The 12,606-nt window shown below is 42.9% G+C and overlaps 1 protein-coding gene and 1 long non-coding RNA gene across 2 annotated transcripts in view; both read left to right on the top strand.

Annotated features, from left to right (window-relative positions):
• LOC131401746 (ral guanine nucleotide dissociation stimulator-like) overlaps positions 1–12,606 on the top strand; it is a 366,596-nt gene that overhangs the window by 60,963 nt on the left and 293,027 nt on the right. The window lies entirely within an intron of this gene.
• LOC131401750 (uncharacterized) lies at positions 99–859 on the top strand. The gene is made up of 3 exons (XR_009217929.1): positions 99–119; positions 422–457; positions 827–859. It is a non-coding gene; the product is annotated as an uncharacterized LOC131401750 (long non-coding RNA).

The following is a 12,606-nucleotide window of genomic DNA, read 5'->3' as shown; positions in this document are numbered from 1 at the left end:
GACCCGCGCAGGTCAAGGGTTAGACAGAGATTGACTTGGCTGGGAGTTGAGCCATGAGACCCAGGGCGTCTCCCACCTGGGCTCCTTCACCCTGGACGGGGACAGCCTCTACGTCAGTGGTGAGAGGGTGTGCTACAGCGACGCTGTCTGTCCCAATCGGAGTCCTGTGTTGCCTCCGTTGCTCTAAAGTGAGCTATGATCCATCTCTCTATCTACCCGGTCTGGGTTCAGACTTCTCATCACTGTGTGATCACTGGGTCCAGCCACCTTCCATCTCGTTGCCTTCCCCCTGAACACCCCTCCACTCATCCTCTCTGCTTTCCCATCTGCTTTTCCCACAAAGGTCCCTACATCCTCCCTCTCCTTAATCCTTTATGTTCACCCCAACTCTTGCTCAGCTCGTCTTGCCTTCTCTCCACAGGTTACACCTATGGAGCCATGGCCCCGACTACCACCAGTGATTATTCCTGGCCCTGATCTCCTGGGTCCCGTCCGTATTTGGGGATAGGGAGCACATATTCTCCTACACCTGCTGTCCTTGGTGAGGGAAGGACCTGGAAGGGCCCTAATTCATCCCTTCTCTCCCTCCCGGGTTCTGGTGGAGAGTCTCAGCCCAGGGTGAGAAAGCCTTAGACAGAGACATATTCTCCACCACATTCTGACCCCATGTGGTTTTCACTTTAATCTGCTAAAGCACCGCCCTTGGTCCTCCTTTTCCAGGTATCGCATCCGTCTGTCCAGTTTTCTGCACATCCATCTGTCTCTCCTCCGAGTTCAGTCTCTCTTGTTCACCTATCTCTCTCTCTTGGGCTCCTCTCATCCACAGGCTTGCTCATCCCTCTACTCACACAGTCACCAGTCCCCTAACTCTTATTTATGCTTCATCTGTGAATGGTGGTCCTGGCACAGCCACTGCTGGAGCCCGGGTGAGCTTGGGGGCTCCTGCCACTCTATCCCTCCCTGAAGAGAGCCGTCGCCACAGCTCCGGAGCCAGCCACCATGTCCCTGCATACCTGATCATCACCTGTGCTACCAGAAGCCACCACAGGTATCGGGGGCCCCTTTTCCTTCCCAAGAGAAGTTCTCCAGCCCCACTCCTCCACCAGCCAGTTGTGATCCAGAAGCTGGGACACCAGGGTGTGAAATTCTGGTTTTAGGGCAATCATGCTGATCACAAAGATTATACCAAAGATTCAGTCTCAGGCCAGCCCTCAGAGAGCCCCTAGTCTTGTGAAATTAACACACCATTATAATACAATGTGGGATGTTTCGAGGAGAGGCACCTGGCATAATTTGGAGGGGAAGAGCTTGCTAGAGAAAGTTTCACCAGAATGGAGTCCTTAAGAATGTGTAGGAGGGACCCTGGCAAATAGAGGATGAAGGGTTTTCCTGGCAGAGTGGATTCCATGAGCAAAGGCTCCAGCCAGAAACAACATGACATAAGGGGAGAATTGAAACGAATTTGGTTTGCGTGAAGCATGAAGTTTAAACCGCAGTAGATGGATAAAATAATACTGAAATGTCAGCAGGAGCCAGATTGAGTAGAGCCTTGAGTGCCAGGTCAAGAAGGTTGAACTAAACACTGAAGGCCATAGGGAGCCAGGGGTGGTACTAGAGCAGTGGTGGCCCTAGTGAGGTATTCATTTCAGAAAGATTCTTCTAGTAGTCCATGTAGAACATCCTTTAGACAGAGCATCCACTGTGCCTGCTGGGGTGTTGGTCCGGGTGAAGGATATTAAGAACTGAGCTGGGACAGGGAGGGAGTGTATGTGAAGACCAGTGTGCAAGGTGAATGGGTGTTACTGGGAGGGAGGAGGATCTGAGCAGATATGCTGGTTCTGACTTGCGTGACCACACGGGTGGGGGGTGGTGCCACTGTGAGAGATGACGACAGATGATAATGAGTGCAGGATTCAGGTCTGGTCTCAGGCCAGGTCTCAGTGATGGCCATCGTTCTCCCTCTCGTCTTGCAGCTCTGGGGCACAGCCTGAAGACCCTCACAGTCACCTTCCCCATCTTCACCCTCTGGTATTCATCAGACAGGAGCAATGGCTCAGCCACCTTCAACTCCATTGAGAGAGTCCTGCAGAGCCTGGTGACACCCTGGTCCCAGCAGCTCCTGGTGGGTTAAATCCCACCAAGCCCCTCCCCTAAACCCTGTCCCTCCTGCTCATCCTCCTCCTCCTTCCTCCCCAGCTGGATCCTTGTTTAAGAGGAGAAGCCTGGGCCCATTCTACTCGAGTTGCAGACTGGTCCCCCTCAGGTGAGACCCTCCCCTGAGCATTTGCCCCTAATGACCACTTTTGTGACCACCCCTCTTTGTCTCCCCACTGTCCTCCCATTTCCTCCTTCCAGTTCTGGCCCCCACCCCCAGAGGTTTCAGGACCTCTCTCTAGAGTCCCCACATCCCTCTCTCCCCAGGCCTGAGAAGGATGGGGCAGCCACCAGTGTGACGCCGTCTGTACCCACTACCCTGATCCCGTGGGCCACCATGCCGCTGTGCTGGGAGCGGAGAGTCTCCACCTGTCTGCTCTTCCTCTCGATGGCTCCAGCCTCTGCAGCCCAGAGTTTACCCATCCAGAGAGAGCACCAGCTACATTTCCGCATCATCGTCGGGAACCTCAGCAACCTGGGGCCACATCCTCGGAGTACACCGCCCTGCCGAGAGACACCCAGGACCAGGTGGGGTCTCCCCTCTCCCGTCTCACCTTGTCCTGAGGGCAGCGTCATTCCTCTGCCTGACTTGCATCTGTTACGTTATTGTTTCAACCCTTCACTTTTCCTGCGTGTCTGGGTTCTCTTAGTGTCCAGAGGTGATGTCCTAGCTGCCTTGCCCATTTCTCACATGGGTAAACTGAAGCTCAGAAAGAGGAGTATTGTGCCTAGGGTCACACAGTGAGTTAGAGGCAGAGCCAGGATTTGAAGTCAGGTCTCCCTTGCCCCAAGGTCTGTGATCTTTCACTGGCTCCAGTGGTGCCCTGCATCCCCAGGAGACCTCCATGTCACTCACTCTCCCTCGCGTTTGTTCTAGGTCACCAAGCTCTACAAGGGCAGCCAGCTGTGAGACATATTCCACTCCTTCCTGGTCACCGAATTGATGTAGGTTGAGGAGATTGGAAGCATTGGCTGAGCTGGTGGCTGATGACTCTGAGCTCAAGTGACACATCCTTGATCTGAATGTCACTGACATGGTGCCCATTCTGCCCCACATCCCTGTCAGCTAACCCTACCATCTCTTTCCATAAGTTTTTGGGGAATTATAAAAGCATTAACATTTGGGGCCACCAACCTCCAGCATCCTCCTCCTCCTCCTCTTCTGGAGACTTTCAACAAATATCAACGGTCTAACTGTGTTCTCCAGTAGTGGAGCCACTAAGCACATGGCGCAATTAAAATTTTTTATACACCTATTGCGATACGGTTCACATATTGTGTGTGGGGAGGAGTGTATTTTTTAGTTTTTTCTATATACAATATCTTCTCATCTGCAAAACAAATAGTTTCACCTCTTCCCTTCCAATCTGGGTTTCTTTTATTCCTTTTTTTTGCCTAATTGCCCTCATTAGAAACTCTAGTACCTGTGATTAACATACGAGATAAGGGAAGACATCATTTTCTTGTGCCTGGTCTTAGGGGGAAATTTTCAGTCTTTCACCATTGAATATGGCCTTAGCCGTGGGTTTTTCATTGATGCTGTTTATAGGTTGAGAAAGTTTCCTTCTATTCCTAATTTGTTGAGTGTTTACTTTTTTTGACATGAAGGGTGTTGTATTTTGTCAAATTCTTTTCTGTATATGTGGTTGAGATTTCGTGGTATTGGCCCTTATTCTATTAATATGGTGTATTACATAATCAAGTTTTCAGATATTAAGCCAACCCTTCAACTAGAGGTGAGAGATTAAGATGTTCTCAAGTCTTTCCCAGGCGTGCCACAGCCCTGAGCCCTTGTGTCCTTCTAGACGCCCGCAAATACACTGGAGCTTTTCAAAGGCCCCTGTGGACATCTCATTCTCCCAATTTTTATTCTAAGATTTGGCTCACCTCTTGCCTGCGTCAGCTGGTATCACTCCCTCAGGCAAATACAATAGAAAACAATTAGCCCTGATTGTTTTTAGCAAGTGTCCTGGGGACAGACTATCCTCCCTGGGCAAGCTCTGAGTCAAGTAACTACAAGCCCTGAACATGGGGCTTTTTCAGGGAGCTGCCAGGCAGGTCAGCTAGTGACAGTTCGCTGGGGATGGGTCTTTTGAGAACTCTAAACCCATTATGGCTGCTGGGCTGCTGGTTGTCACAGCCACTATAGTTGTGAGAATGACGGTTTTCAAAGTTATGGAGGATATTGTGAGAGCAGGATGGGATAGTGCAAGTTATAGTGGCACAAAGTTGGTTCCCTTTATCAAGATTCCACCATGTTTCTTCACTAAGCCCTCCTCGTATTCTTACAAGCCGTTGATTAATTTCTAGACTTCTGAAAAGTTGATTTTGACCATTTTTACCAGTGTTCTCATTGTTTTTTTGCATTTCCAGAAGTCCTTACTCCAAAGTTTCAAAAATGTTCTCCCTGTGGTTATTTATTTATAAATTAATTACTTTAAATGAAATTATGTGAGAAATTCAGTTCCTCACTCACACACACTAGCCAGATTTTAAGTGCTTGATAACAACATGGGGCTAATAATGAGTGTATATAGTAGTGCCGACAAATGTTTACATTATTGCAGAAAGTTCTCTTGGACAAGACACTGAAGCAGGGAATCTAGAATCAGGGTAGAATTCCAGACACCCTTGTTCATCCCTTGTGCACTTCCAGGTCTGTCCCACACAGTAACCCCACTGAAGCAGACTCCCTGTGTACTTTGTCACCTTGGCACAGAGACTGGACAGAGTTGCCATCTATGAGGAATTCCTGCGGCTGACCCAGAATGGACCCAGCTGCAGAACTTGATACTGGACAGGAAGAGTGTCCTTGGGGTTGGTAAGGCTCCCTGGTCATTGGGAAAGAAAGTGAGGCCTTTCCGGGGACTCTGGATGCCTGGGGCTGAGAGAACATTGAACTTTCTCAGACTGGCAGGAGGTGGCGTAGTCCCCTGGTCTTGACCCACCATTGAGAGAGAGAAAAGGAAACGAGTGTAATATAGGAGGCCCTCACCTTCTCCTAGACAGCTCTGTTACCTAAAGCTAGTCACCTCCCCTCTCAGAACTTTTGTTTCCTTATCTCTCCACTGACAGCAACTGGGCCAGATGGTCAGTGAGGGCCTCCAGCTGTGTGTGAAGCAGACTCAGGTTTGGGGGTGGATGTAGTTTCTGATCCACAGGCTATAGTTTGCCAAGTCCCGCTCTAGATGATCACCGATGCGCTAGAACTTTTTGCAGTGGTGGAATGTACTATATCTGTGCTCTCCAGTGCATAGCCACATGTGGCTGTTGAGTACTTGAAGGATGGTGTTGTGACTGGTCTTTATTCTTACTGATTTTTAATGTTACTGAGGTACTAGAATTTTTATTTTATTTAACTAAAATTTATTTTAATTCAAAAAAATACTTGTTGCTGCTCCATATCAGACAGCACACCTCTAAGAGCTTGTCTGGGTAGAGGTACAAGTAGGGGGACCTGCACCCCTCCCCCCATGCCCACTGGGTGCTGTGTGTCCTCCCCTCCTGGAGTTTATCTTGTAGCGGGGAATAACAAGAATAGAGAATTGAAACTTATCAATTATTTGATGTGAACAAACTCATACTTGCAGGCGGAATTCAGGAAAGACTTCCTGCAGGAAATTATATTGTAGGTTAATCCTAGAAAATGAATATTAAGCAAATAGTTAAAGGAGAAGGGGATGCTGTGTTTCTAGGCATGGAAGAACAATTTTGAGTTGGATTTTACAAATTTAGAGAGATCCCATAGGCTTTCCAACTGTGATGACCCATTCTGCCCCCAGCTGTCATAAGAAAGTCCAGCCCAAATTCAGTCCTCTGTGCCCAGAGGTATGAATTTGTTTTAATTTATTACTCTTTTGTTCTGTGATAATGGTCTTGTATTTTGTAGCAAAGTATGCTCACTTTTTAGAGATGGAAACTAAAATGGTGGGAAACATGATGATGTCTACTTGACTTTAATATTTCATTGAAAACATGGGATGAATCAAGGGTGGCAAGTGTTATTAATTTATACATTGATGCAATATTGTTTTAATTAGATGGAATATACATTGTTAAATCTAGATGATGGATGTTTATGAGACTGTTCCCTTTATTTTTCTGTGTCTAAAAAGTTTTATTAAAAAGAGTGAAACACACTCACATGCATTCTCCATTTCATTCACTTCCAGAATATTCTCCCAACAGAGATGATGCCTTGACTGAGAAGCCAGGTAAACCTGCAGGAAGCCTCAGCCCATGCTAAGGGGAGTCTATCTTGATGCTGTGCCTCATCGAAGAGAACCATGTGCACAGGGTCTTGGATGATGAGGAAAGTTGGCCAACCCTTGTCAAGGAGGGTTGAGGCACAGTGGGGTCACCAGGAGCCCTGGGGCGATGACAGGACGTGGCTCATCCCACCACATGTCTCCCCAGACCTCCCCTTCTGGGCCTTCATCCTCATCTGCTTGACAGAACTCCTGGTGCTCATCACAAACCTGATTTGCTGTGTCCTTGGAAGCCATGACGTGTTGCTTGTCTTCTTACTATTGGGTTGTAAGAGCTCTTTATATATTATAAATACATGTCCTTTTCTATGGATATGTCTTGCAGATGTTTTCTCCCAATCTGTGTGTGGCTTGCCTTCTCCTTCACCACATGAGTCATTGGGGAAATGTAAGGGACAGTCATCATGAGATTCCACCACACTTGAGAATGGCTAAAATTAACAAGACTGACTATAACAAGTGTTGTTGAAGATGTCAAGTCACTGAAACTCTCATCGAGTGCTGGTGAAAAATAGCTTGGATCCGTCTTTAAAAATTACATACGTCTACCCAGCCATTCCTCTCCTAGGAATCCATCCAAGGGAAATAAACACATATGTCTATACACAGACTTGTACACACATGTTGATAACAACCTATTTAAAGTAGATAAAAATGGAAAACAACCCAAATGTCCATCTACTGGTGAACGGATACACAAAGTGTGGTTTATCCTCAAAGTGAGATACTATTCAAGCATAAAGAGGAATGAATTATATTTTTTCTTTTTTAATTATTCTATGGAAATTATAAAGGGTTTTAACATTGTGTAATTTCTTGTGTTCATTATTATTTGTAAATTTCTGTATAGACTGCATCGTGCTTACCAGCGGTAGTCTAACTTTTATCATCACCATGCATATGTGTCCCTTTAACTCTTTCACTCAACACCCAGCCCCCTTCCCCTCTGGTGACCACTAATCTGTACTCTTTATCCCTGGATATGTTTATCTTCTACATATGAGTGAAATAATGCTATTTGTCTTTGTCTGGCTTATTTCGTTTATCATCATACCCTCAAGGTCCATCCAGGTTGTTGCAAACAGGACGATCTTGTCTTTTTTTTCGGGCTGAGTAGTATTCCATTGTATATAATACATACCACATCTTCTTTATCTGTTCGTCTGTAGCAGGGTACTTGGATTGTTTCCATGTCTTGGATATTGTGAATAATGCCGCAGCGAACACAGGGGTGCATAAACCTCTTTGAATTGTTGATTTCAGTTTCTTTGGATAAATACCCAGTAGTGGGATAGCTGGAAGGTATGGTATTTCTATTTTTAATTTTTTGAGAAATATCCATACTGTTTTCCCTGGTGGCTGCACCAGTTTGCATTCCCACCAGCAGTGTGTGAGGGTGACCTTTTCTCCTTATCCTCTCCAACATTTGTTATTTTTTGTCTTGGGAGTTATAGCCATTCTGACAGGTTTAAGGTGATCTCTCATTGTAGTTTTGATTTGAATATCCCTAATAGTTAGTGATGTTATACATCTTTTCATATGCCTGTTGGGCTTCTGTATATCTTCTTTGGAAAAATGTCTGTTCATATCCTCTGCCCATTTTTAGAGTGGATTATCTGTTTTTTTGTTGTTGGGTGTATGAGTTGTTTATATATTTTGGCGATTAACACCTTGTCAGATATATGATTTGCAAATATTTTCTTCCAGTTGGTGGGTTGTATTTTCGTTTTTTTTTTTTTTGCGAGGAAGATCAGCCCTGAGCTAACATCTGTGCTAATCCTCCTCTTTTTTTCTGAGGAAGACGGGCTCTGAGCTAACATCTATTGCCAATCCTCCTCCTTTTTTTTTTCCCCAAAGTCCCAGTTGATAGTTGTGTCATAGTTGCACATCCTTCTAGTTGCTGTATGGGGGTCACGGCCTCAGCATGGCAGGACAAGCGGTGCATCTGTGCGCATCCGGGATCCGAACCTGGGCCGACAGTAGAGGTTCGCGTGCACTTAACCACTAAGCCACGGGGCCGGCCCTGTGTTTTCATTTTGTTCATCGTTTCCTTTGCCTTGCAGAAGCCTTTTAGTCTCATGTAGTCACATTTGTATATTTTTTCTTTTCTTTCCCTTGCCTGAGTAGACATGGTATTAGAAAAGATGCTGCTAAGACCGATGTCAAAGACTGCACTGCGTATATTTTCTTCTAGGATTTTTATGGTTTCAAGTGTTAGAGTCAAGTCTCTTATCCATTTCGAGTTAATTTTTGTGTATGGTGGAAGATAATGATCTACTTTCATTCTTTTGCATGTGGCTGTCCAGTTTTCCCAACAGCAATTATTGAAGAGACATTCCTTTCTTCATTGTATGATCTTGGCTCCTTTGTCAGAGATTAACTGACCACAGATGTGTGGTTTTCTTTCTGGGCTTTCAGTTCTGTTCCATTGATCTATGAGTCTGCTTTTGTGCCAGCACCATGCCACTTTGATTAGTATAGTGGTGTAATATATTTTCAAGTTAGGATTGTGATGTCTCCTGCTTTGTTCTTCTCAGGATTGCTTTGCCTGTTCAAGGTCTTTTGTTATTCCATATACATTTTAGGATTCTGTGTTCTATTTCTATGAAGAATGTCATTGGCATTCTGATTGGGATTGCATTGAATCTGTAGATTACTTTAGGTAATATGGACATTTTAACTGTGTTTATTCTTCCAATCCATGTGCATGGAATATCTTCCCATTACTTCAGGTCATCACTGATTTCTTTCAATCATGTCTTATAGTTTTCATTGTATAGGTCTTTAACTCTTTGGTTAAATTTATCCCTAGACACTTTTTTCTTTTTGTGGCAATTGTAAATGGGATTGTATTCTTGAGTTCTCTTTCTGTTAGTTCATTATTAAAGTATAGAAATGCAACTGCTTTTTGTAAGTTGATTTTGTACACTGCAACTTTGCTGTAGTTGTTGATTGTTTCTAATAGTTTTCTGATGGATTGTTTAGGGTTTTCTATATTTACAATCATGTCATCTGTAAACAGCAAGAGTTTCATTTCTTCCTTTCCAATTTGGATTCCTTTTATTTCTTTTTCCAGCCTAATTGCTCTTGCCAAAACCTCCACTACTATGTTGAATGGGAGTGGCGAGAGTGGGCACCTTTGTCTTCTTCCTGTTCTCAGAGAAATGGCTTTAAGTTTTTCACCATTAAGTATGATGTTGGCTGTGGATTCGTGATATATGGCCTTTATTGTGTTGAGGTACGTTCCTTCTATACCCATTTTATTGAGAGTTTTTATCATAAATGGATGTTGGATCTTGTCAAATCCTTTCTCTGCATCTGTGGATAGGATCATGTGATTTTTATTCCTCATTTTGTTAATGTGGTGTATCACATTGATTCATTTGCGGATCTTGAACCATCCCTGCATCCCTGGTATAAATTCCACTTGATCATGGTATATGATCTTTTTAATATATTGCTGTGTTCGATTTGCTGATATTTAGTTGAGGATTTTTGCATCTGTGTTCATCAGTGATATTGGCCTGTAATATTCCTTCTTTGTTCTATTCTTGCCTGCTTTTGCTGTCATGGTGATGTTGGCCTCATAGAATGAATTAGGAAGTGTTCCATCTTCTTCAACTGTTTGGAATAGTTTGAGAAGCATAGGTATTAAATCTTGTTTGAATATTTGGTAGAATTCTCCAGAAAAGACATCTGGTCCTTGACTTTTGTTGTTTGGGAGGTTTTTTATAACCATTTCCTTATCTTTACATGTGATTGGTCTGTTCATTTTCTCTATTTCTTCTTGATTCAGTTTTGGGAGGTTGTGTGAATCTAAGAATTTATCTATTTCTTTTAGGTTATCCAATTTGGTGGCATATAAGTTGTTCAGTGTATTCTCTTATTGTCTTTTGGATTTCTGTGGTATCTGTTGTAATTTCTCTTCTTTCATTTCTAATTTTATGTCTTTGAGCCTTCTCTCTTTTTTTCTTAGTGAGTCTGGCTAAGGGTCTGTCAGTTTTGTTTCAGTCTTCTCAAAGAACCAGCTCTTTGTTTGATTGATCCTTTCTACTCTTTTTTTAGTCTCTATTTCATTCATTTCTGCTCTAATTTTTATTATTTCCCTCATTCTGCTGACTATGGGCTTCATTTGTTCTTCATTTTCTCGTTCTATTAGGTGTAGTTTAAGGTTACTTATTTGGTATTTTTCTTGTTTGTTGAGGTGTGCTTGTATCGCTATGAATTTCCTTCTTACAACTGCTTTTCCTGCATCTCATAAGAGTTGTTTTGTTGTTTTTTTCGTTTGTCTTCAGGTATTTTTTTATTTCTTCTTTGATTTGTTCATTGAACTAGTGGTTCTTCAATCGTGTGTTCTTTAGTCTCCACATATCTGTGACTTCCCCATCTTTTCTCTTGTAGTTGATTTCAAGTGACATAGCATTGTGGTCAGAAAAGAAGCTTGATATGATTTTAATCTTAAATTCATTCAGGCTTGCCTTGTTTCACAACATATGGTCTATCTTTGAGAATGTTCCATGTACACTTAAGAAAAATGTGTATTCTGCTGTTTTGGGAGGGTATGCTCTATGTATATCGATTAAGTTCATCTGATCATATGTTTCATTTAATTCCACTATTGACTTGTTGCCTTTCTCTGCATGATCTATCCATGGATGTAAGTGGGGTGTTCAGATCACCCGCTATTATTGTGTTGCTGTTAATTTCTCCCTTTGGGTCTATTAAGGGTTGCTTTATATTCTTTTGTGCTGCTGTGTTAGGTGTATATATTTTTATATGTGTTATGTCCTCTTGGTGGAAAGTCCCCTTTGTCATTATATACTGCCCCTCTTTGTCTCTCATAGTCTTTTTTATCTTGAAGTCTGCTTTGTCTGAGATAACTATGGCAACACCTACTTTCTTTTATTTGCCATTTGATTGGAGTATTTTCTCCCATCTCTTCATTCTGAGCCTGTTTGTTTTTAGAGCTGAGTTGTGTTTCCTGGAGGCAGCATATTGTTGGGTCTTGTTTTCTAATCCACCCCACCACTCTGTGTCTGTTTATTGGAGAATTCAATCGATCTATATTTAGAGTGATTATTGATACTTGAGGGCTTAATCCCACCTAATCTATATTTTCATTGTTTCTCTTCCTTTGTGTTTCTGACTACCATTTTACTTTGGGGGTTTTCATGGAACTTGTCTCTTTTTTTATGATCTATGTCTCTGTTCTGACTTTTTCTTTGCTGGTTACTGTGGGGTTTGTATGAAGAACTCATAGATGAGATAGGCCATCTTCTGATAGCCTCTTATCTCCGTTAGCCTAAGCAGGTTCCATTCCTTTCCTCTTCTCCTTCTCAGTTATTGTTGTCACAAGTTATTCATTTTTGTGTTGTGAGTTTGTGACTAAGTTGAAGTGTTTATAGTTACTTTTGATGCTTTCTTTCCCTTCTTCTTTTAAGTTATAATTAAGTATTTGCTACCCTGTTGTGAAACAGAGCTGTAGCTTTCTGATTTTGTCTGTCTATTTATCTCTTTGCTCAAGGCTTTGTAGACATTTGCCTTCTTTTTATTTCGGGTATGAGGGTGTTCTTGATCATTGCTTGTATGGGAAATCTAGTGGCGTGGAACTCCCTCAGCCTTTGTTTATCTGGGAAAACTTCTATTTCTCCATTGTATTGTCAGGGGAAGAGTGAGAATCTCCCTCTGCCCTTTCCCTTAAGGTTCTTCTGGCTGGCCAAATAATGAACAAGACAGGTTAGAAGGAGAAAATAATACCAAGTTTAATAACATGTATACATGGGAGAAACCCAGAAATGAGCAACTCGTCCCTCTGTCTAAGCTGCTTGCTTAAGTATTGCAGCTACAGGCGAAGGACCGTGTTGGGGGTGGGTAGTGACCTGGGTAAAAAATGAGTACATAGTATATAATCCCATTTATAAAAATCCTTGGAAAATACAGGAAAATCTATAGGGACATATACCAGATCACTTGTTGCCTGGGAATGAGAATGTGTTTGCAAACGGCAGGGAAGGAGGAATTAAAAAGAACATGAGGAAATTTGGGGAGATGGGCGTTCCTTTTCTTGATTGAGGTGATGGTCCAATAAGTTATAATCAAAATATATCAAATTGTTCACTTTAAATGTTTGCTGTTTTCTGTATGTCGTTAATACCTCAATTAAGCTAGAATATGTAAGGGAAAG

This window comes from Diceros bicornis, assembly GCF_020826845.1.
Source record: "Diceros bicornis minor isolate mBicDic1 chromosome 13 unlocalized genomic scaffold, mDicBic1.mat.cur SUPER_13_unloc_1, whole genome shotgun sequence".
NCBI classification, from domain to species: domain Eukaryota; kingdom Metazoa; phylum Chordata; class Mammalia; order Perissodactyla; family Rhinocerotidae; genus Diceros; species Diceros bicornis.
Note: the sequence above shows the minus strand (reverse complement) of the source record. Positions and strands in the feature narration are given on the sequence as shown.